Source organism: Callorhinus ursinus, unplaced genomic scaffold (genome assembly GCF_003265705.2).
Source record: "Callorhinus ursinus isolate GAN/ISIS: 27379988/994484 unplaced genomic scaffold, GSC_fseal_2.0 scaffold5, whole genome shotgun sequence".
NCBI lineage: Eukaryota > Metazoa > Chordata > Mammalia > Carnivora > Otariidae > Callorhinus > Callorhinus ursinus.
The window spans coordinates 52451439-52476194 of NW_027397067.1; the positions used below are offsets into that span (position 1 = coordinate 52451439).

Below are 24756 nucleotides of genomic sequence, written 5' to 3' on the forward strand. Positions count from 1 at the left end.
AAGCACGTACTTACCAGCTTCTTATCTGTCCTGATATGCATTCCCACTCAGGGCTGGTTGCTCTCAGCATTCAGTTTCATCATGACCTTTTTTATGTTAAAATTATATCAACATTATTATTTTCAGGAAACCATGAAGCCCAAACTTTATATATCCTAGGATCTCACCTGAGGCTTTTACATTTTTGACTTCTTAAAGCCAAGGATGCTCATGCCACAGCATGAGATATGTTACATTTAAGAAGTAAGGTGTTTGTTGGAAAGTCACCATCATATCAGGAAATCACACATTTGGTTTCTCACAACTTTTTCATCTGTAAAAAATGGGGAGTTACAGAGGACAGATAATTTTCCTCAAAATGCACAGTAAAATAGAGCTCACTGCAGAGCCAGAATTCTCACCCACCTTGCCTGAACCTAGAGTCTATGATTGTGCTACCACACTCCATGCCCAACAGCCCAGTTGTAAGAAACTCTCAGGGCAAATGCTCAGATTTGTTATGGTCTACTTAATTTCTTTCAAAGCTGGAGAAAGGTCTCAAGTGAACCCATACATAGGTGGGCAGAATCTTGCGGGATTCTGGGCTGTCTTTAGAGTAGCATTGTGGAGGGCTCCCAGAATTAGTCATCAGGAGACTGAGGGATTTGTGGTTTTTTTTTTTTTCACTTTATCAGGCATCTAAACTTTACAGTCTTTTACTTGTCCGATTAGTAAAAAGCATCCTGCTAATTCTACCTATCCTAAGTATCTCATAGGTTTGTTTTAACAATCAAACGAAGTGTGTGAAAACATTTGGCCATCTCTAAGATGCTATGCAAAGGACAGATACTTATATTTTGATCTGAAGCCAGGCTGGGAGAAGCAATTTGCAAATCTATTAAAAGAAGTGTGAATTCTCTGTTGTAACTTTATATGTACATATTCAAGAAGAAGAAAATTAACAGTTAAAATTAGCCATAGGATTCCTTCTGTTACCAAATGCAGATTTAGAGCCATGCGAGAAGCAGCATATGAAAAGCAGAGAAATGAGAAAAAAAGGAAGCATTGGACTCTTACAGCTTCGGGCTGACCAATGATTAGCTGTACGATTTTGAACAAGTTGCTTTCCTCTGTGCTTCAGCTTCTGCACTGAGAAAATGGGAATAATAATATACTGACATCACAGAATTGTTTAAGGACTAAAGAAAAATCATGAGGGATTCATTCTTAAAGGCCTAGCTTCCTAACACTTTGTGACTATGAAGAAATCACTTAATTATTCTAAGCCTTGGTTTCCCCATCTGTAAAGTAAACGTAATGATACTTAAAGCAATTTTGTAAAGTTAAAATGAAAATGTTTTGTAAACCATAGCCATATAAAGATAAAGGATTTACTACAGCATGTTGTTGATTTCTGATACTAGTGCCTGCCTAATGTTAGAGTTTCACCAACCTTCATTCTTAAAGAACTGTAAAGTATCTTTTCTGTTTATACTCTCAGGAATCTATGTACTATACAGTGGCCAAAATGTCTGGGAACAAATAACAGTATTTTGTTGTATTTTAATGTAATGTCAGAAAGCCATTTATTATATATATTCACTAATTCTTCCAGACTTTAAGGCCATAGGGTATAGAGAAACCTCGTATACAACATGTGCTAGTTGTTTCAAACCTTCAGAGGGAACTTTCTCCTTGAGCAATTTTAACCCAGAAATATCTATAATTGTGATTTTGATGATGGTTAGACTCTGAATTGCTAGGCCAGCAATGAATAAAGTGAGAGACTACAGTGAATAAAGTTCCCAGAGGTCCTTCATAAAAATCTGTGTGTGGTGGAAGGAGGGGGGACAGGATTGGGGGAAGATTGTGAAAGGGGAGAAAAATGGGACAGCTTTTTTTTTTTAACATTTTAAACATTATAGTTACTGTAACTTGCTGAACATCTGACTTAAAACCAGATAAAGTATGAAATTATTCACATTATAAAAGTATTCATCACTCTACTTAGGATAACGGGAACCTGGAAAGTAAAAATACTGTCTTGTTTTCTGATTACTGACAAACTGAAGATGAAGAATTTCAAGTCACTAATGATAATATCATTAAAAATGTAAGGCAAAGAAAATATGCCATTAAAACAATAAAAAGAAATTTTACTTGTATGATTCATTACTGGACATTTGGCAAATTTGACAGCAAAAGGCCAAAATGGTTCTTTCCTCCATGAGAAGCAGTACCTCATTAAGACAGATTAATGTTTAGAGTTTCAAAAGCCTCAGGGGCTTAGCACTTATTCATTTAATCACACAACTAAAAAAGTCCTTATGGATGCTTGCTATATAAAAGATTCCAGGCAAGTCACTCCACTGGGATTTCTGAGCTTCCTGTGTCACTTACCATTAATACATCTGAAAACCCCTGTGCTACTGGGCATGAAGCACTGAGCCTTGTCCTTGCCTGGGGTGTGTCTAATGATATAACATGGGAAGGTCATGGCATTGTGCACTTTGGGATTTCATCTTTAAACGGGATTCTAGGCAGGAAGAGACGCTCCAACAAAGAGGTATTAAAATACTCTGATTTCCAAGACATTTGGAGAGACACAATCACAAGAACAGAGTAAGATTGGTTCTCCTTAGGTGAAAACACAAAGTCAGGTTAGAATAATGCCATTCTCTCTCTCTCTCTTTTTTTTTTACTGTAACCCCTAGTAAGAGGAATAGTTTAATCTGGACAAGAAACAAATACAGTATAAAGACACACACACACACACACACACACACACACACACACACACAAGCTTGCATGTGCACTCAAATAAGAAACAAAAGTTTCATGAAACTATATTTACTCCAGCAATACAGTAAAAAATAGAACCCAGGTTCCTGACCCTCTGAGGACTTTGATATTTTATTTCATTTGTACAGGAAGATTTGACTCCACCAAGTTTTGAGTTTCACAACCTGAATCATGATGATCGTTTAAAAACACTGGATTACAGCTGATATTCATAACTACTATTTATTATGCTCTCATTTTGTGTGAGGCAATGTGCTGAATATTTGCTCTCATCATAGCATTTGGTCCTCAAAGCAACCATCAGAGATGAATGTCGTCAGAGCTATTTCATAGACAAGGCATCTGAGACGAGAACGTGGCTCTGGTTGTACAGCCAGGAGACGGAAGAGCAGGGACTAGCAGTCAATCCTTTCCAAATCATACTTAGAATTATACTTCTTATATTATCAAAAAGCCAAAAGAATTCTGACTAGATTAGCACAAAACGCTGTTTCTGTACAATAAAAAAAACTAGCAGAACCTAACATATGTTCTGTTTTGTCTTTAAGATCAATGTGCATATCTACTATAAACTCATGCAGTTTTTCTTAGAACATGGGTTCATTTTTTTTTAACAAAGCTTGTCATTATTATAAGTAACCAATTGCAGAGTTTACTGTATATTGTTATATTTAGACACTCTAGTGGGATGAATTCTAGCTGGTTACAGAATTTAAAGGCACTTTAGTATGGTAATGAGCCTCTAAGATGGTCCAATGATCCCCTCCTTCTGGTATTCATATCCTTGCATAGTCCCTGTCCTGCATTCTACTGGAGTTGTCTGTGTGAACAACAGAATATGGCAGAAGAGATGATATGTCACTTTGAAAAAAGACACCACAGCTTCCATCTTGCTCCCTCTTTCTCTCATCACTTTGGGGGAAGCCATGGTATCAGCAGTCTCGTGGAAAGGGCCACAAGGTGAGGACCTGAAGCCTTTGGCTAAAGCCAAATGAATGATTTTGGAATGGATTCTGTAGCTTCAGTCAGGTCTTTGGAAACTGTAGGCCCAGCCAATAGCTTGACTATACCCTCACAATGAACCCAGGGCCAGAACCACCCAGCTAAGATGTCCCCAGATCCTTGATTCTCAGAAACTACATGAGATGATAAATGTTTGCTATTTTAAGGTACTAAATTTTGGCCTAATGTGTTAAGCAACAATAGATAATATAAACAGAGCTTAAACTTTGCAGGATACTATCTCAATAGAGTTTTTGTCCGCCTGTATTATATAACACTTTTAATAGCAAAAAAAGCAGTCCAAACGTAACAAGATACTCAAATTGCAAAAATTAAAAAAATAAACTAAATCATGAATGGTTTAGGAAATAGTTCATTATTACATTTTCAAGGCAAACTATACAGTCTAGAATAAAAGCTAGTGATATAATTTATGAATCACTGAGATTCCTAATCCCGTTAATATAACAATGTCAGCCAATCTATTAATTAATCAGCATCCTCTTTACCCTATTCTTTCCAATCATTGATTATTTTAAGTATCACTGGCCCATCCCACTTAAAGCTGAATTAGAAAAAAAAGAACTGAAATTCACATATGTTGAGTTCTGCTACTATTTGTAGCTTATGGTGGGGCTAGTCTTTATAATTTGAGAAGTAGACGAGGTGGGCACCATCATTCTTCTTACCTCCCCCTTCCTCTGGTGCCTAGGATTCTCATGCTATCTTCCAGCTTCCTAACCCCTTCTACTATGGTATTCACCCAGGTCTGCTTTTCCTCACGATGACTTCTCATTGAACTAATTTACACAAAGCATGAATGAATGATTTCCAACTTACTGCCATTCTGGTTATTTAAATTTTTTAAATGATACTTGTTTACTCAATTAAATCCTGACTTTTTGGACCGTAGGGATCAATATAAGCTGAAATGAAGATTTTGTAATTGAAAATACGTCTATCTTACGTAAGTCATACGGACCAAAACTGAAATTCCTAGGGAAAAAAAATATCTAACTTGCTTTATGATGGTAGAATTTTCATTCAATTATTTATAAATTTAAATACAATTTTTCAACTTTAGTACTATTGACATTGAGGGCAGGATAACATTTTGTTGTGTGTGAGTTTGTGGGAGAGCATCCTGTAAATTATAGGATTTGGTCTAGCACCATTGCTGCCCTCACTAGATGCTAGTATCACCCCAGCTGTGACAATCAAAAATGTCTCCAGACATTGCCAAATGTCCACCGAGAGTCAAGATCATGCCCAATTGAGAACCACTAATAAAAATAATTGCCATGCTTCTGAGCAAGTATGCATGTGAGTTTACTAAGGGGATATAAGAAAATAATTTCTGGAAATGTTGCGGGCTTATTTAGGAGGTGTCCACTCTCCTGGTACTTCTTAAAATTGCAATCATACCATAAAGCCAAATGTGTTTGTCTAATTCTTATACCGCATTCTTGAGTAAAAGGCAGAGATTGAAACTACTAATTTTATTTTAAACTTTTTAATTCTATTATTTAACTTGTCAGATAACTGAAATTTAGCCATATTTACAGAACACAAACACACATTCTTACGCTCCGAGGTCTGGAAAGCATCAAGGCTGTTGTCTCCTGAAATGTCCTCTCTTTAAAGACGAGGGCCCAAAGAAAAGAAGGCCTCTTAGAGATTCAGTCATTTCCTAAGGATGAGAATCCAAGTCTCTGACCCTCCAACTGCTCTTGAATGAGGTGGAAACTACAAAAGGTACTTTCCTCCGGTTAGCAGCTCACCAACACTACACATATTTTTCTCTGTGCTTCTGTGTTATATATACATACTTTGAGGCACCAACCAGAAGACATGGGCTTGATCGTGACCTCTGCAAGATATTTGCATGACCTAGGGGTAAGGTTCAATTTCTCTGCCTTGGTTTCCTCATCTTTAACATGCGGATGATACCAAAGTATTGCAAAGGCTTTATAAACTATCACATATGATTTCAATGTGAATTACCTTATTGTCATGCTAAAATGTTGGAGATTTTTATGCAAATAGTAATGTGAATGCATACTAAAGTTTATCTTAGATAGAAAAAGTGATAATGCCAATGCTGTCAAAACTAAATTTACAAAGTGCTTCTGTGGTTGCTGTGATAAGGTGCTAAAAATGGCCTCTTTGATAAAGTGTAAATCCTTTTCCATTTCCTAACTTTCTTTTCAGTATCTCAATTCCCTAGTCTCTTAAGTGGGAATTAACTTCAACACTATTTTTAGTCAAGTACAAAATAGATCTTCATGAATAGAAGACTGCATCTGCAGAAAGTTTATGAATTTTGAAGGAACACTGTCTTTTTGCCAATGTGTTTGTAAGTCACAACACTATATTTAAAATCCAGAGGTTGAATTTTGATATATGTTAGAACATGAAAAACAGACAACTGACCACTGTGGGAATTGGACAGCAGATGCAGTGATGCTATGTCTAAGTATAATTATGTTTGCTGTATTGGAAGATGAAATGAGACATAGATTTAAGGGGTGAAATGATGTTGTTCATGACAGATAATTCACAGAAGCATTTCCTCTCCAACAAGATACTGTTTACCGCTTGAGTCTGGAAAAAAAAAAAGAAAAGTTTGATATGTTTTACCCTGATAGAAGTTTTCTTCTCCAGAGGCTCTCTTAAATACATTATTTAGTGTATCATTAATTTCTGATGGACTGAAAGACTTGTTAGATTTCTCTAAATGCCTCACTTTTCCTTAGGAAACAGCCTAGACTTTGAGGAGAAAATCTGATTTATTGTATCTTATAATGTGGTAGTAGGACCTAATTAAGAATAGAGAATTAAATAGATGAACATAGTGATTATTTTTTTTATGGTCCCTCATTATTCTCTTAGAAGAGATGACCTAGTTAAAGAGAAATGACTTGGAAAGACACCACGAGTGCTTAGTACCCAACTCCTGAAATGCCTTATTCTCTAGTGAAAGTCAGCTGTTTGGTTCTCTTTCAAGAATTTCTGAACTTAGCACCACTTCAGTTGGCTGCTTTAAGAATGCTGCCCTTAATTCCCATTTAAGAAAGTGAAGGGTTAGGATTAATGTTTCTTTTTTTATATATGTTGCCTTACAAAACCCTTTCCATTTACTCATAAAAGAAGTTTGCCAGCCTTTTTTTTATTGAAAGGATTAAGACCAGATTATTTCCATCCTAAAAGTGTGATCAAATATAGCTGTGGAAAGCAAAAAGGAGACCAGGAGAGCCAACTGCAATAGACTGTAATATGATCCTACAGACTAGATTATCGGGTATATTTATCAGGAAATTATTATAAGATTATAAAGTATAATATTTACATTTAATTATAATTTACACAATGGCAGTTCTCATGAGGAAATATACTTAAAAAAAAAAAACAAATTAAACCAACATGCTCACGTGCACTGTATATTCTGGCCCAAGGTCACCACAGTAGTTGGACAGGTTCTGTCATAACCCAAGGGCACTCAGCCATTGGTGTGAGTGGGGGCCAAAATCAATCCACATTTAGCTGTGTAAACTTTGGTGCTTGGTGCAGGACTGGGGTGTTTTCTAATGTTCTCAGACACATGAGATAGGTTAGTGGTGGTCACTTCTGGACTATATGAGGTCTCAAATGGCCTTTCATCTAATGGGCAATTTTTCCTTTTTAAGAACACTATCAGAGAAAAGGGAAGCTCTTGTCTATAGGCCAAATAATTGACTTGCATTTCCCAACCTGACACTCAGTCCCCGAAAAGGACTAAGGAAACCTATTCTTCACTGTTAGAAATTCTGTTAGAAATTGCGGTTGTATCAGATGGTATGTAGCTAGGGGAGTAAGAAATGCTTAAATCCTTCTTTTGCCTAGTCCAATCCCTGTCCCCTTGAAGTACCCTAGGAAAATATAATTCAAGGGACAGTGGCAAAAAAAAGGGAAAGGAATCCAAGTATATCACTAACGAAAGCCAATGAATCATGGAAAAGGAGCAAGAGAAGGAAAGATCAAAGAAAATCTACAGAAACAACCACAAAACACAAATAACAAAATGGCAATACATATCTATCAATAATTACTTTGAATGTGAATGGACTAAATGCTCCAATCAAAAGACACAGGGTGACAGAATGGATAAAAATACAAGACCCACCTATATGCTGCCTACAAGAGATTTATTTCAGACCTAAAGATGCCTGCAGATTGAAAGTGAGGGAATGGAGAAACATTTAACATGCAAATGGATGTCAAAATAGACTTTAAAACAAAGACTGTAACAAGAGACAAAGAAAGACACTATATAATAATTAAAGGGATAATCCAACAAGAGAATATAACAATTGGAAATATTTATGCACCCAACATGGGAGTACCCAAATACATAAAAGAGTTAATAACAAACATAAAAGAATTACTTGATAGTAATACAATAGTAGGGGACTTTAACAACATCCCACTTAGATCAGTGGGCAGATCATCCAAATAGAAAATGAACAAGAAAATAATGGCTCTGAATGACCAGATGGATTTAACAGACATATTCAGAACATTTCACCCTAAAGCAGGAGAATATACATTCTTTTCAAGTGCACATGGAACATTCTCCAGAATAGATCACATATTAGGCCACAAAACAAGCCTCAACAAATTCAAGAAGATCAAAGTCATACCATACATCTTTTCTGAAAACAATGCTATGAAACTAGAAGTTAACCACAAGAAAAAATCTGCAAAGATCACAGATACATTGAGGATAAATAACACGTTATTAAACAATGAATGGCCCAACCAAGAAATCAAAGAAGAAATAAAAAATTACAGAAAACAAATGAAAATAACAACATGATCCAAAATCTTTGGGATGCAGCAAAAGCTGTTCTAAGAGGAAAGTTTATAGCAACACAGGCTTACCTCAGGAAGCAAGAAAAATCTCAAATAAACCACCTAACCTTACACCTAAAAGAGCTAGATAAAGGACAAAAACCCAAACCCAGCAAAAGGAAGGAAATAATGAAGATGAGAGCAGAGAGAAATGATATAGAAAATTAAAAAAACAAACAAACAATGACAATAGAACAGATCAATGAAACCAGGAGCTGGTTCTGTGAAAAGATCAACAAAATTGATAAAACTCTAGAAAGACTCAAAAAAGAGAGAGAGGACCCCCCAAAACAAAATTACTAATGAAAGAAAATAAATGACACCACAGAAATACAAATTGTAACAGAATATTATAAAAACCTATATGCCAACAAATTGGAAAACTTAGAAGAAATGGATAAATTCCTAGAAACATATAACCTACCAAAACTAAAGCAAGAAGAAATAGAAAATTTGAACAGACTAATAACCACCAATGAAAATGAATCAGTAATCAAAACCTCCTAATCATCAAAAGTCCAGGATCAGACAGCTCCACAGGTGAATTCTACTAAACATTTAAGGAAGAGTTAATGCCCATTCTTCTCAAACTATTCCAAAAAATACATGAGGAAGGAAAACTTCCTAATTCATTCTATGAGGCTAGTATACCAACACCAGGTAAAGATAGCACAAAAAATATCTCTCATGAACATAGATGCAAAAAATCCTCAAGAAAATATTAACAACATGAATCCAACAACATAGTTAAAAAATCATACACCATGATGAAGTAGGATTTATTCCTAGGATGCAAGAGTGGTTCAATATTCACAAAACAATCAATGTGATATTAATATCAATAAGAGAAAGAATAAAAACCATATGATCATTTCAATAGATGCAGAAAAAGCATTTGACAAAGTACAACATCCATTCATTCATGATAAAAAAAAAAAAAACCCTCTGCAAAGTAGGTCTACAGGGAACATATCCCAACATAATAAAGTCCTTATATGAAAAACCCACAGCCAACATCATACTAACTGGTGAAAAACTGAGAGCTTTTCCCCTTAGGTCAGGAACAAGACAAGGATGTCCACTCTCACCATTTTTATTCAATATAGTACAGGAAGTCCTAGCCACAGCAATTAGACAACATAAAGAAATAAAAGGCATTCAAATTGCTAAGGAAGAAGTAAAACTCTCACTATATGCAGATGACACGGTATTAGATATCGAAAACTCTAAAGACTCCCCCAAAAAACTAGAACTGTTAAATTAATTCAGTAAAGTTGCAGGATATAAAATCAAGGTATACAAATCTATTGCATTCCTATACACTAATAATGAACCAGCAGAAAGTGAAATTAAGAAAATAATTCCCCCCAAAATGAAAACAATTCCATTTAAAATTGCACCAAAAAGAATAAAATATCTGAATAAACCTAACCAAAGAGGTGAAAGACCTGTACTCTGAAAACTATAAAACACTGATGAAAGAAATTCAAGATGCAAAAAAAAAAAAAAAAAAAAAACCTGGGAAGATATTCCATACTCATGGATTGGAAGAACAAATATTGTTAAAATATCTGTATTACCCAAAGCAATCTACACATTTAATGCAATTCCTATCAAAATACCACCAGAATTTTTCACAGAGCTCAAACAAACCTAAAATTTGTATGGAACCACAAAGGACCCCAAGTAACCAAAGCAATCTTGAAAAAGGAAAGCAAAGCTGGAGGCATCACAAATCCTAACTTCAAGTTACATTTCAAAGCTGTGGTAATTAAAATAGAATGGTGCTGGCATAAAAATAAACACATAGATGAGTGGAATAGAAGAGAAAACCTAGAAATAAACCCACAGTTATATAGTCAATTAATCTTCGACAAAGGAGGCATGAATATACAATGGGAAAAAGTCTCTTCAACAAATGGTGTTGGCAAAACTGGACAGCCACATGCAAAAGAATGAAACTGGACCACTTTCACCATCCACAAAAATAAACTCAAACTGGATTAAAGACCTAAATGTGAGACCTGAAACCATAAAAATCTTAGAAGAGAGCACAGGCAGTAATCTCTTTGACATTGGCCGTAGCAACACTTTTCTAGACAGGTCTCCTGAGACAAGGGAAATAAAAGCAAAAGTAAACTGTTGGGACTATATCAAAATAAAAAGTTTCTGCACAGAGAAGGAAATAATCAACTAAAAGGCAACCTATTGAATGGGAGAAAATATTTGCAAATGACATATCCAATAAAGGGTTAGGTATTCAAAATATATAAGGAAATTATAAAACTCAATATCCAAAAAACAAATAATCCAATTAAGAAATGGGTAGAGGAACTTAACAGATGTTTTTCCAAAGAAGACATATAAATAGCTAATAGGTACTTTAAAAGATGCTCAACATCACTCAGCATCAGGGAAATGCAAACCAAAACCACAATGAGATGGGTGCCTGGGTGGCTCAGTTGGTTAAGCGACTGCCTTCAGCTCAGGTCATGATCCTGGAGTCCCGGGATCGAGTCCCACATCGGGCTCCCTGCTCAGCGGGGAGTCTGCTTCTCCCTCTGACCCTCTTCCCTCTCGTGCTACCTCTCATTCTCTCTCTCGCAAATAAATAAATAAAATCTTTAAAAAAAAAAACCACAATGAGATATCACCCCACACCTGTCAGATTGGCTAAAATCAAAAACACAAGAAATAGCAAGTGATGACAAGGATGTGGAGAACCCTCATGCACTGTTGGAGGGAATGCAAACTGGTGCAGCCACTGTGGAAAGCATTATGGAGGTTCTTAAAAAAATTAAAAATAAAACTACCCTATGATGTAGGAATCACACTCCTGGGTATTTACCCCCCCAAATACAAAAAAATACTAACTCAAAGAGATACATGCACCCCTATGTTTGTTGCAGCATTATTTACAGTAGACAAACTATGGAAGCAGCCCAAGTGTGTCCATCAATAGAGGAATGGATAAAGAAGATGTGGGGGGTGTGTGTGTGTGTGTGTGTGTGTGTGTGTGTGTATATATATATATATATATATATATATATATATATATATATATGAACATTATTCACCCATCAAAAAGAATGAAATCTTGCCATTTGCAACAACGTGGATGGAGCTAGAGAATATAATGCTAAGTGAAATAAGCCAGTCAGACAAAGACAAATACTATATGATCTCATTCATATGTGGAATTTAAGACACAAAACAAATGAGCAAAGGGAAAAAAGAGAGGTGGGGGACAGAGAAAGACCAAGAAACAGACTCTTATATAGAGAACAAACTCATGATTACCAGAAGGGAGGTAGGTGGGGTGGGGGGAATAGAGGGTGGGGATTAAAAAATACACTTACCATGATGAAAATAATTAAATTAAACAATGATTATGAAAAAACTGCATAGCATGCAAACTGCTGTAAGTTGAAGTGCTATACATACAGGGTTACCTACATGTCATGTTATGAATTACTTTATAAACTAGCTCTAAATACAGATGATAAAGTATAGGAAAAAAAGGAAGGAAGAATAGGAAGAAACAAAGGGAAGGACACACAAACTGGAGGGTATTTAGTGTTAGGCTAAAGGGAATCTGAATTTCATCCCACTGAGAAAGGGAAAATCTGAGAATACAGGCTTTCAAATCTGACTTTGGATCCTCACTAAATGGCAAAATTTTAAAAAGTCTGTTATAACAACCGAGAAGTTATTTCCAAGCTATTGATACATGATTTGTGAGTTAGTGCATCATGGGGAAAAAAAAAGTATTTCTAAGATTTTTGAATTTAGAGTTTAGGAAATTTCCAGTCTTAAAGTACCTATTCTCCAATGTTCCAAAAGATCAATTACAATTTCCCTCCTCCCTCCCTTCCTCCCTTCCTCCCTCTCTCCCCCTCTTCCTTCCTTCTTTTGTTCCTTCGTTCCTTCCTTCCCTGCCTCTGTCCTTCCACCCTCCCTTCTTCCTCTCCTTCCTTTCTCTTTTCCTTTCTTATGTTTAACCTACAGCACTCAGTTTCAAAGCACAGCTTATCACTGACCACACAAATTCTTATAAGCAGGGCTCATTTTTAGTTGGGTAATGAAGTGTAAGGATGAAGCTTAAATGATGCAATATACCCGATGTCTAGCCTTACATAAATAAATAAAGGAGCATTTGTTTCATTTCACTTCAATACACACTTTTGCAAGGGAATGTTCTATTTCTTTTGGCACACACAAAAAATTCTAAGTATACATCAACATCTTTCTAATGTCGAAATATAGCTTTTGTTTGTCGTTTACTCCAAAATAACTATATAATAAACATACTGGAAATTTTTGGGTGCCTTGTTCAGAAGTGAACAGGCTCAATTTCCTCACCAGATGTCTCAGGACATTGGCATAAGCACAGCAGGAAATTTACAAACTCCCAGTCATAATCCCATCTGGATGAATGTGCTCTGTGTGCTAGCCAGGTCAGCCCTCACCTGCAGGTACTGAAACTTAATCCATCTAGGGACTTCCTAAAGATACCAATCCATTGGAGGACAAATTGGACTGCTACTCAGGGGGACTATCTTAGGTATTTTGGTCTTTGGAGAAGTGGGAAAAAGGAAGATGTGAGGGAAGAAACTAGTATTTTTAAGCACTGATCATGAAAGCAGGGACAAAGCTAGGTTTCACCAATTTAATCCATTTACTCTTCAGAGCATGCCCCATGATGTAAGTGTTGTTCAACCTGTTTCCACAGTAGGAAACCGAAGCTCACATGTGTGAAAGCCAATGTTACATAACACGTGGTGGAGGTAAGATTTGAACCTGAAAAATCCTGACTCAAAGTTCAAAGCTTTCAATTACACAATCTTGTCGAGAATATAAAAAGTGAAGTGGATTTCACCGAAGAAAAGATGACCCAAAGATTAATATTTGTAAACCCAAATTAATCTTTTTGTTAATATTTTTGTTAAATTAACTTAATCCTTAAACGGCATATCCATCCAAAACAAGCGTTGATGTTGTTCTTTTTAAAAATCACATCTGTTGCCAAAATTGACTCTTTTACATTGGTATATACTGCTACTTAAGACGTCCCAACTGACCCAGGAGCCTGGCCAAGTGGGTAATTGAGAAATTACCCACTGGACTTGTAACGGTAACTAGTCAATCTCAATAATTTGCACTATAAAATATGACTTTTCCATATGAAGTCTGACACTGAATTGAGACAGATTCACTACTCAAGTAAATCAGACTTTATAGGGCTTAAACACCCTTGAATTTTTTTAGTTTAAAAAATAACGGAAGGAAGTGCTACTTACTTTTGTTTCTGTTGCTGTCATTTTCATTATTGTTATTTTAGGAACTACTTATTTTAACCTGCAACTTCCTCTAAAAACGACTATTTACATGTTTTGAAAAGAAAGTATGTGGTAAGGAAAACGCAGCTGAAAATTTTACCAAACTTAAATATCCAGTGAATATCATATGTATAGTATAAAGCAAACTGCAGATGCCACTGATATTAGTTATCCTAAGAGAAAAAGGTGTGTGTGTGTTCACATGTATGTAAATATGTATACACATGTATGTGTACATCTAAACTGCATACATATATATATTAATTCATCCAAGGCCATCTGTAATTATAGAAATTTTTCATATTTTTGTTAAATTTTCCATTTTTACAAACCCTTGTAACTTTTTATTTTAATTATAAAAACAATGTTATAAATATTGAGGTCAACGTGTACTTAGGGATGAGGGATGGGAGTGATCCACTGTGAGAACAATGGTATTTGATCACTGACATTGTTTAAAATTGCTATTGCCTGATGATGGCAAAATGCAGACCAACTTTTTAGTTGGTTTTCTTATTAATTTTAAATTACCTACTAAAAGACACCTGGAGTAAACCACCTCAACTGACTTGCTGTGGTACTCCACTGACTGAGGGCCTTCTAGGTGAAAATCATCTTGTTTAAATGTCTTGTTTCCTCATCTTTAAAGTGAAACCAGACATGCTTACTGCATAAGCCTGACATGAAAATTAAACCAATTACATTTGGAAAGTGCTTAGAAGAGTGATCTGCATAGACTAAGCATTATAGCCTGTTTGCTGAAATAAATAAATGTTTATGAAAAGCTTGAGTTATGAGTTTGCCAATTTTATAAATTAGGAAACTGAGTCTCAGAGGGAGTTAAAAATTTATTTAATGTCAAAGTGGTGAAATCATGGTTTAAATTCAGGTCTACTGATACTAGACCCATACCTACTCTACCTTGTCCACACACAACAGGAGTTTGTTACTCATGCTTCTACCACCAGATCAGTTCTTTAACTTATCACTGAGTATTGCAGATATTTCCATATTTTGCCTATTGACTTCCCAAATTATTAATTTGAATGCATATTTTTTTTAAAGATTTTATTTATTTATTTGAGAGAGAGAGAATGAGAGATAGAGAGCATGAGAGGGAAGAGGGTCAGAGGGAGAAGCAGACTCTCCGCCGAGCAGGGAGCCCGACGCGGGACTCGATCCCGGGACTCCAGGATCATGACCTGAGCCGAAGGCAGCCGCCTAACCAACTGAGCCACCCAGGCGCCCTTGAATGCATATTTTTAATCTAAAGTTTCATGTTATTGCAGGAATAGGTGCGTTGAGGTATGATAAGGTAAAAGTTGATACTTATTAAGGAAAAGTAAATTTTACTCAACCTTTTAAGCTACTAAAAGCATGAAAACTAGGTTGTTATTGTTATTTTAAGAAAAAGAACATTTTGTATTGAAAAAGTGTGCCTTTCCAAGAAACCACTAACCAGATGTTGGGGTCTTGAGATATCCCAAAGGGAAACTGGTAAAAAAATGATGAAAGAACTACTTGAACACAAAAATCTAAGAAAATACATATTTTATAACTATGAATATTGTTTGCAAAAATTTAGCAAATGTGCTTTATCATCAAATATCAGAACCCTGGAATATCCTAGTTTTGGAAATATGGTTTAAAAGAGAAGGAAAACACAAATAGCCAAGAAAAATTACTAGGACAATGTTAATGCAATAATTAGGTGGAATATAGAGAGGGAATGCCAGATATCTAAAGTCTATTAGACACATGTGACAGGGACTTAAAATCTGTATGTAGTAATGAAGTGTTCAGTCTGATTCTGTTTGAAAAAGCAGCATTTAAAGGCTATATGATATATTCATCAGCCAGTTATTTGTCATCAAATGTTTACTGAGTGTTTACTATGTGCAGAGTACTTTACTATACACATATACACATATGTATTTATTATGCATGTAAGAGAGAATACATACACATACACACACTAGAAACTAGATGCCATTTTAACTGTTCTGATTTTTTCACTCAATTTACTATTTCATTTCTTAAAGTGATTGTTTTTTGTTTTTTATTTTCTTTTGTTTGCTGTACATTAGATTTCCAGAACTTATTTGGTAATTGTGTGTGTGTGTGTGTGTGTGTGTGTGTTTTCTGGTAATTTCTTAAATAGGTGATATAAATACAGTCAGTATGAGTTCATGCTCTATGAACTGTAGCTCCCATTATTAAGGAGATTATTTTTTTAACCAACTCATCTGGTGGCATGTCAATCCTTTCTCATTTTATCAAACAGAAAATGTATCTCAAAAATAGATCATTATTCTGAGAGAAAAATCTTTTCCACCCTATATTTCACCCAGCTTATCTATATATCTTCTCTACTAACCTGGGGCAGAGCCAGAGTGCCTAAAAATGAGTTTTACTCACCATGGTGATCACTGTGTAAGGCAGAGTGCCCTAATGGACTCCATCATTCACTCATTCATGTTTAATGGGTTTTGCTTATGTGTATATTGGTTTAATACTTTGTCATTGGCAAAAGAAAAGCAAGTTGGGAAGTGTATTAAGTGCTCTTCCAGATGGATTTCGCTAATTCTTGGGAAGGCCTGAAGTTTAGATAAGTGGAGACTGTAGAAAAGTTGGATTCTTCCTGTTCCTAGTTTCCTTAGTGTTTTAATTTCATCTCCTAGTGGGCAGCTTTTTGTTTTATGTCACTGGGCAGATGGCCATTGGCTCTCTTTTCTGGTTTTATTGGAAGTTTCTTCAAATGGCTGTGGTAAATTTCAATGAACTTTTTTTATCATGCTCATTTCATTTAATTTGCTGGTTGGGGAGTTCCAAGTCAAACAGAAATTTCAGGCAAAATGCTAAAAGGGAAAAACCTGAATCCAAATCAGCAGGACTTAAAAGCAACACTGTGTGTGCCGGGAACTTGCCCAGAGATCAACCCAGTTGGATAGTGATAGGCAGCTGTGACATTACCTGTCAATGTTTGCTTCTCCAGAGGTTCCCAAGAACCACTTCATGCTTACTGAAGCTCTACTTCATAGCTTGGAGCCTGAGTAATTGGATATCTTTGAAAGAGAAGATTAGGTGCCCTCATGAAGGCACCTTGCTGGGTCTTGGCAGAAATGTGAGGGCAGCCCTGAAGAGGAATTACACTCACGAAGTCCCCTGAATTCTCTCTTTGTGAAACCCCATCCCCTTTGTTGCTTGCTTCTGGCAAACTGAGAACATCCTGAGAATGGGTCAAGGATCTTTCTAAGGAATCCCTGCCAGCAAGATTGAAATCACATTTCCAAAAGCAAATGGTAGCATTTTTCAACATCAGACGGGGGACGTTATGACAACTGGCTACAGACACTGTGAGCATGACAGGAATAGGAGATGGGAGGTACTTGTCCAAAAGAAAAAATATGTCCTACAGGGTATTAATCTTTAAAACCAGCAAAAGTTTCTTGGTTGATTAAAATAATGCTGCTTCTCTGCTTGTTCCACCATTTATTCATGCTCTTTTTCTGCTCTACATCTAGATGGCCAAAGAAAATTTTCTTAAGCCATAGAGGATTGACATTTAGGAGTCCTAAAGTCTGAGGGACAGACTTAATTTATCAGGGATTGTTACTCTAAATGATTGACTCCGTTATTTATTTCTGTCTCTGTATTCTGAATTGGTCCAAACAGGTCCGTTATAATTTCAGACAAAGGAACTTAAATTTTTAATAGTATAAAATGGTAGAAATATATCAGTAGGCCATAAATCTAAATAAATAAAGTAAAAAGGGATTTTGACATATGCTTATAGAACATTCACTTTCCTACTGCACTTTATTATTTTCTTTCAACAAAGTAAATTCCAAGAACACAGAATCGTTTAGTTAATTAGGAAAGGACATCCAAATCAAGCTGAAGCATGTGCAAATCCCATACCTGTTGTAAGATCTGTGATTTTCCATGAGTTGGACACTGTAGCAAGTTCCCAGTTATGCATGTCTCTACAAGGCTGTTATAGATATGCTCCCACCATGGCAGATTTCAAGCTACTAACTAATGTCACTAAACAGAGTTCAGAAAAGAATAGACTCTTGTGAGCCTGTACCAGCCAGCATCAGCACCTTATATGTAGATATACTTGGAGATAGGAGGTAACATAGAAGTCCTCTACCCTGGACCCCTAATTTTTTAAAGTAGGAAATGGGCTTCAAGGTGGAGTAATTTATGTCAAACCAAACAAGAGTGGCTAAATTTAGAATAGATATCCTACATTATTTCCAGTTCAGGGATCTTTCTTGTATACTAAAATATCATGAATGACATCTGCTTGTGCATCTTTGTATTTCAGTCTGAACAATGATAAAAGAACAACGAGTGATTATATTTTTAAATATAGAGATAATAATAGAAGCGAATATACTGCAGGAGGCATGGGTGCTTACTAAAAACCATCCTTACTTCTTCCCATTGTACACTCCTCCCACATCTTCTATCCATGTCGTTTGGAAATTTCTGGGTTCAAATTCATACCATACAGGAACTGATTGCTGCTCAGAGAACTAAACTCCAGACTTCTCTTTGTCTAACCACAGTACACAACCAGGAATTTTGATGTGGCATTTCTCCTATCAATATGAGGCACTTCTATTTTAGTGACAACAGACATATGACCCCTTCATACTTGATCTAGATCAGTGATTCTCAAGACATGTTCTGCAGGTACCTAAGGATTCCGAGACACATTCAAGGAGTCTACAAGGTCAAAATTATTTTTATAATAATATTAAAATGTTATTGGGCTTTCTCATGATGTTGAGATTTTCCTTGGTGCAAAAGCAATATGGATGAAATTGCTGGTGACCGACAGCAAACCAAAGCAGTGTTACCCATCAATATCAGTCATTATGGCATTTTTCACCACCACAAATTTGCATTAAAAAAAGTTTCCCTTTTCAGTGCACTCAATGAAGCAGTAAAGATTATTAATTGTTTAAAATCTTAATTCTTGAATACACATTTTTAATATTCTTATGAATACACAGAAAAATGCATAAAGTACTTATGCTGCACACTTAAGTATAACGGTTGTCTCCAAGAAAATACCTCATAAGTTGTGTGATGTTCAGACTGAATCTGCCTCTCTGTTTATGGAGCACCAAGTTCATTTGAGTGACAAGCTACAGTTACTTAGAGTTGGATATCTGGTAGCCATTTTCTCAAAATGAATAAAATATGTCATTTAAAGGAAAACAACTGGAAATATTTGTTGTGAAAGACAGAATTCAAGCTTGCTTTTTTTTTTTGTTTAGAGCTTTCAAGAGAAAATAAAAATATTAAAAGCACTGTGTTCACCACTGTAAGCCAGACATCTTTTCAATATATAAAGACTCTTGTAATGTGTTAAGTGTTAATATTAACAAAGGTGATTTTTAAATATTTTATAATGAAATATATCATGTTTGGATGATCTGTTTAATTCAATGAATCAGTATCTTCCAAATGGCTAATGCCTAATGTTACAAGATCACATGGATGAAAGATCTATTCAAAATGCAAGAGAGACCAATGTATTTTTATAATAGAGTATAAAAATTTGTTGACATGGATTTAGATTCCACATTCAAATGAAAATTAAGGAAACTTCCACAAGTTTGGGGGTAGTACCAAAGAAGAATATTCATAATTATCTGAAGAGGTTATTAAAATACTCTTCCCTTTTCCAACATACCTCTGTAAGCCTGCATTTTCTTCATGTACTTCAACAAAAACAACATATTGCAGAAGAAGACATGGGAAGCCAGCTGTCTTCAATTAAAAAGATTTGTAAAAATGTAAAACAATGCCACTCCTTTCTCTAAAAGTTTTTGTTTTATTAAGTACAGTTTTTTGTTGAAGTATGTTTATGTTAGCAAGTAGTAGGTTTACTGTAGTGATTTTAAAATAAAGAAATAAATACGTATTTTAAAAATGTCTCCATTTTAATTTCTAATATAATAAATATCAATAGCTAGTACCCATGCAGACAATCGTGCCTCGGTAATTTTTAAGACGGTAAAAGAGCTCTGATATCAAAAGGTTTCAAAACCTCTGATCTGGACCTACTGTTCCAAAGAGATATAATTTAGGGGTTAAAAAAGGGATATGGTGAGCTGTGTGACAGACATTCATTGATGGTTTCCATTAATCCCTACTCTCCCTTTAAGTGCATGCTGTTTCTAACATCAAGAGAGAGGAGTCTGTTCCCTTTCTCCTTTAATCTGTGGTGGCCTTTTGACCTGGCTTTACCAGTACAATGTGGTACAAGTGACCTGGGATTTCCAACCCAGGTTTTAAGAAGTCTTACAGCTTCTACCTGAGTATCCTGGAATGTTCATTTTTAGGATACTAGGAAAGCAGCCACATGGAGAGATTGCATGTAGTTTCTCTGGTCATTAGACCTAGGTGAGTCCCCGGCTAATAGCCAGTAACAGCTGCCAGTCATTGAAGGAAGCTCTCTTGGATGATTATTAATTTATCACAATCATAATTATGAAGAATGTATGGTGACCTCAACAACTCTGGCAAAGGTTCTTGAAAGAACGTATTATACAAAATGTCTTGATTAATGACCAATAGACACAAAAGGAGTCAAGTTCCATTTTGCAAACAGAAATTTATTCTGAGCCTTTCTTTACAAAGCTTCATGATAGTCCACTATCATTTGAACAGAACTGCCTGATTGTACCATCCTGCACACCATCCTAATGGACTTTATAAAGCATAGTCTCCAGAGTAGACCTTCTTTATTGCAGAATTTTCAGTGTACATTCTTGAATCTGTAGAGACTGAGGCTGTGTCCTGGCAGGAGTTGGTGGTACATCTAAGTTGACCTGTTGAGAGTGTGAAGCATTTCCTGCTGCCAAGAACTCTTTCTGCTTCGTGTGGATCATATTTGTACTAGAAAGTACTCCTGTAGAGTACTAAGAAGAAACTAGAAAGTTCCTACATGATTTAGTAGAGATTATATGAAGAGTGATAAATGCTTCCTCTTTAAATCTTTTAAATGGTGCACAAAATGAGTATTTTTATGGGGAAAGAGGAAGAGATAAAAATGGAAAATTAAAATTAAAATGTATTATTCTAAGAGGTAGGTTATATAAAAACAAGGAGGAAGAGGAAGAGGAAAAAGAGTGGGGTGAGGAGAATATTCATTGAGCATTTTACTTAAATTTATTGTTTATAATAGATTTATGAGGTAGGTATTATTATTATTCCCATTTTACAGAGAGAGAAACGGAAACAATGAGCTAAATTATAGTGGACATGGTGTATACTCCAGGTACAAAGGAATAAAAAAAAGAAAGTACTCCTTTAATTTTTGTGATGTGAAATTGTGAAACATAGCAGGTAGAGCACTTTCAAAGGTCATTAGATTTTGGTTCAGATGAGACTGCAATATTCTGTTGTTTAATTTGCAGATACAGGTCTAAGTGACAGCCCATAGAGTGGGAATACATTCATTCACACGATTAAAACAGTCTCTTTGGATTCAGAGAGGTCAAATATGCCTAACATTTAAATTCCCTATAGTGTATAGTCATTATGGTCCAGTATTAATATGGCTTTCTAGAATAAAAATGTGGTGACATAAAAATGTAGAATTATTATGCTTAGAAATGAAATTCTTTCTTTTTTTTTTTTGATTTTATTTATTTATTTGACAGAGAGAGACACAGCGAGAGAGGGAACACAAGCAGGGGGAGTGGGAGGGGAGAAGCAGGCTTCCCGCCGAGCAGGGAGCTGGATGTGGAGCTCAATCCCAGGACCCTGAGATCATGACCTAAGCTGAAGGCAGACGCTTAACGACTGAGCCATCCAGGCGCCCCAAAGCGAAATTCTAATCATGACTTTGCCACTACCTGGGACCATGACTTTGGGTCTTCAGTTTTCTTATGTATAAAATGGTGAAAACATGTCTTCTACCTACCTCATGGGTTTGTTCTGAACATGGCTAGGCCTATATATGCTGTGTTTGAATGCCCAGCATCAGTCCTTTGTTTTCTTTGGGAATATCTAAATCTACCATGCATTACATGTTGGACTTTAGTTATCCAAAGTCAGGTTAGCCTGGGAATTGAAGAAAAGAATAATTCTGCAGGAGTCTGGGAGAGGTAAATTTGATATGTAAAGCAATTACACTTCATAATAATAGATGTGGCAGAACTTTGACAGGATAGCAAATTAAAGAGGATCTTTAGTCTGTGTTAGTTCCATTGCAAATCCTCCTCTGGAGACTCTTCCATGTCCAGATTTGAGAATTGGCTTAATTTTCCTGGACATCTTTTGTCTGTTTTAGCTTACAGTAAGGCCAAACAGAGGATAACATATAATAAAAACAATTACATACTGCCAAAGTAAACCTCTGTGCAAAAGAGGAGGTTTGTAGTGCTTTAGAAACATTTAAAATATAATTAGGAATATATATATATATATATATATATATATATATAATGTACAGAGCAAATCCAAACAACAGAGCTATAGAAAATAGTTGTGGCTACTCCCTTCATCTAAAAATAATTTCGACCTAGGCAATGTGGTAAGGGTGCTGTAATATTCTCTTGCACATTTTTATATGCCAGAAATATTGCAACAGAGTTTTTTTTCCTAAAAAAAATCTTGTTGCAGCAAGCACTCTGAGAGTACAAAATCAGCATCTCATGCTTCCTACTTCCTTTTCAAAATGTGTTGTAAATTACAAATTTCAAAGGCTTATACCTACATTCAATAACTGCGTTCCCTTTAAGGCCAACAGGTCAAATACACCATAAGGTAAACTACCCATAATAATTTTTACCACATCATCTGCTCTTCAATGATTTCAAGAGTTCCTTATTTTAAGTCTTATGCTCAGAAACTTATTTCCATTATCAACCCACCCATTTAATACATACATGGCTATTGGAAGAAAGACGCGCAGACTTAAGTTTTATGAAACTGAGCACATTGCAACCTAACATTGACCCTACGGTAAATAAGAACATATACTTGCTTATGATTGGAAAGCAGGACCTATTTCATTATGACCAAGAAACTTTGACAATTTAGTTCAGGTTGGTTCACAACATTGAACTGAATGCTCTGAAGCTTATACTGTGCTTAGTACATAAGATACTTAGTGATATCATTTCCTTATCCCCCGGAGGCTCACAAAATGATCAGTATTGTTGTTAATGTCCAAAGCAGGGTAACCAAAATCATGATGTGAGATTAAATCATCAGAGAATCTATCATTTGAAGATCCTGAAAAGAACCCAGAATAAATCCCGAAAGAATTGCTTAGAAAATGGTGCAGAGGGGCGCCTGCGTGGCTCAGTCATTAAGCATCTGCCTTCGGCTCAGGTCATGATCCCAGGGTCCTGGGATGGAGCCCAGCATCAGGCTCCCTGATCAGCGGGAAGCCTGCTTCTCCCTCTCCCACTCCCCCTGCTTGTGTTCCCTCTCTCAAATGAATAAAATCTTAAAAAAAAAGAGAAAAAAATGGTGTAGAATGATCAGAATAGAAGGAGGTTTTTAATTTTCATTTATTTAATAAACACATGCACAGCAATTTGTATTTGGCATTATTTCAAATGTTTTACAGATAATAACAGATGTAATTCTTAGAACAACCTTCTGAGGTAGGCACATTATGCCCATTTTGTAGATTGAGAAACTAAGGCATTGAGAGAGGCTGATGCCTCTACCATTTATTCTTTCCACTATTAAAAAAGATGGGCATAACAAAGAGCTCTTTTGACTCAGATTCCTAACGTATAATATTTGCTGTCATTAAATTTTTTTTAAATGGTTGCATTTTCCAATTGGCATAGCAATTGCCAGGTACCACTGAAATGAAAATTTAATTGAAAAATTAACTACTAATCAAAAATTATTTTAGCAGATAAATATACTTACTCAAGGCCAAGTGCAGATTTCTGTCCATGACTATGGCCTCAGATGATGTGTGTCTTCCCACCTCTGGCTCCCATCATAAAGAGGGCTTGGTCTCCTGAGCACTGGGGAGCAACTTTCACGGTATATACAACAGTCTAATTTATGTCTCTCTCTCTGGCCCCGGTTCATCTAGAAGCCTGGCTTAGGCTTTCTATTTCCTAACTTATTTTTTTATTAATTTCAAAATTCATGTGTTTATTATAATAGGTACAATAATGTAAAGACATATTTTCTAAAAATAATCATCTCTTCCACTCTGACACTCTTGGGTTAATAGCCTGACATCCTGGTATGCATAACTTCACAACCTTCTCTAAGTTAGTGTATATAAATATATGCTTACATATTTGCTTTAAAACATATGCACACAGTTTTACAAAAGTGGGATCACTCTATACACATTACTGTGCAATGTACTTTCTCAAAAGAAAACCACAATGGATATCCATCTGAGTCAACCAAGAAATGTAACTCATTTGTTTTAATAGCTACATTATATTTAAAAATGTAGATGTGTTGAAATTTATTCAATTATTTTACTCTTGAAAGAACACCAGCCTCTTTCTAGTCCCCTCGACAATAATACAATAAATATCCTTGAAAATAGTCTTGTACATAATTGTATGATTACTGGTACTTTTATTTCAGTAGGAAATTTCCCAAAATGGTATATAAAATGTCAATCTTGCCATTTCTTTTCAGAATGATGAAAGTAATATACCCTCACTCCAATATGTTAGAATATCTCTTCTCCCACATCCTCAAAAGTACTGGATATTATTCT

At 35.6% G+C, this 24756-nt stretch overlaps 1 protein-coding gene across 4 annotated transcripts in view; it reads right to left on the reverse strand.

The window, feature by feature from the left end:
* Positions 1–24756, reverse strand: part of ANGPT1 (angiopoietin 1) — a 252989-nt gene that overhangs the window by 109398 nt on the left and 118835 nt on the right. The window contains exon 2 of one of the 4 annotated variants that reach the window (XM_073893097.1): positions 168–313. The exons of the other annotated variants lie outside the window; for them this stretch is intronic. The gene's annotated coding sequence lies outside the window, so the exon portion shown is untranslated. The remainder of the gene's footprint in view (positions 1–167; positions 314–24756) is intronic. 4 annotated transcript variants of the gene reach the window in all.